The sequence below is a fragment of the Nyctereutes procyonoides genome, unplaced genomic scaffold, assembly GCF_905146905.1.
Source record: "Nyctereutes procyonoides isolate TBG_1078 unplaced genomic scaffold, NYPRO_anot_genome, whole genome shotgun sequence".
In the NCBI taxonomy this organism is placed as follows: Eukaryota; Metazoa; Chordata; class Mammalia; order Carnivora; family Canidae; genus Nyctereutes; species Nyctereutes procyonoides.
In genome coordinates, this window is record NW_026575043.1 from 19,610,502 (window position 1) to 19,612,263 (window position 1,762).

Sequence of the window (1,762 nt, forward strand, 5' to 3'; positions counted from 1 at the left end):
GTAGGGTGGATCTGGACCGAATGGCTCCTCCAGATGGGCTCCAGGTACTCAGCACTGATTATTTTTACTCGCCCTCACACCTATCAGTCTGACAGTGGACTTTGAAAAAAATAATTAGAGGTGAAATTCATGTAACATAAACCTAACCATTTTAGAGTGAACAATGCAGAGGTCTTTAGTGCATTCACGGTGTTGTGCAAACACTACCCTATCTAGTTCCAAAACATTTTCAACACTCCAGAAGGGAACTCATTAAGCAGTTTCTCCTCAATCTCACCTCCCCCAAGCTATGGCAACTACAGATTTATCTATTCCGGATGTTTTATGTAAGTGACCTTTGTGACTGGCTTATTTCCCTTAGTGGAGTGTTTTCGAGGTTTGTCCGTTCTATACATATATTAGTACATGCTCCATTCCTTCCCCCCCACAAAATGTTTTCACTGAAGTAAAATAAACATAAAAGTTTACCATCTAAACTATTTTTAAGTGTACAGTTCAGTAGTATTAAATACATGTATAATGTTGTGCAACCATCACCAGCATCCATCTCCCTAAGTCTTATCATTTTATAAAACTGAAATTCTGTACCCATTAAATGCTAACTCCCCATTGCCTTACTCCCAACCCCTGGCAACCACCCTTCTACTTTCTCTATGATTTTGACTACTCTACGTAACCTCATATAAGTGGGATACTACGCAATTCTTAAAGTAAAAATGGGCTCTCAGTGTTGCTTGCCAGCCTTGTGTGTCTTCGTATAGCCCTGTAGCTCACTATTCCCTATATTTCGCCTGGTGATGTGAATCTGGGGGCTTGTATGACCAAGAATAACAGATGGGCTGGAAATCTCATGTTAGTGAAGATGCCCAGCTGATTCGGACCAGAAACCAAAGAAAAAACCCAGGAGAACCCAGTGTTTTCATCTTTTCCCCTTCACAACTTCTCCTGGATGAACTCCATTTCCAGAGAAATTTCCAGTATTTTCTCTGTGATCTATATTGTGTAGTTGGGGAGCATTCTTTCATAGGACCTGATTATTGCACCCAAATTCTGAAAGTAGAACCAGTATGGAAGAAGGAGGCTGGCTAAACACTCAACTCTTTCTCTTGCTTCCTTTTGGTGGCTTCAGAGTAGGCTTTGGGACAGACAGACCCAACTTTCTCCCATCTTTGTGTAGGCATCTTACTAGAATCTTTATTCTAGTATAGATTCTAGAACAGAGACTTGAGAAAATAGCAATTTAATCAAGAGGAGAAAAACCCTAGATTCAGAACATGGCTGAAAAAAGTCCCATCAGCAAGATCCTCAAACAGAGTTGATGTTCTCATTGTTGCTTTTCTGATGCATCTAACAGGAAACATCAGCATGGAAGCTTCTGCTATGCTCTCTCCATCCCCCATTCCTGTATCCCTGCCACAAGACCCTTGTTTCTATTGTATATTGCTACAAGTTTAGACTATGAATTATATGGAGTTAGGAATTGTGAATTTTTCCTTTTTTTGTGTCCCTGATGCCTACCAAATTTTTGTTCATGTTAGAATTTGGTAAATGTTGACAAACTCAAGGCAGATATTTATTTCTTTATTTTTGGGGAGCCCTTGTCAACTATGAACGATTTCATTAAAAAATGTATTATAAAATTCATGGGCCCTTGTGAGACATAGTGATTGATTGATTTCAAGTTATAGGTAGAGAAGATGCACTTGCATATTTATTTATTGTTCTTTCGTTGTGAAGGTTCTTCTTAACGTTCAGGTGCCAT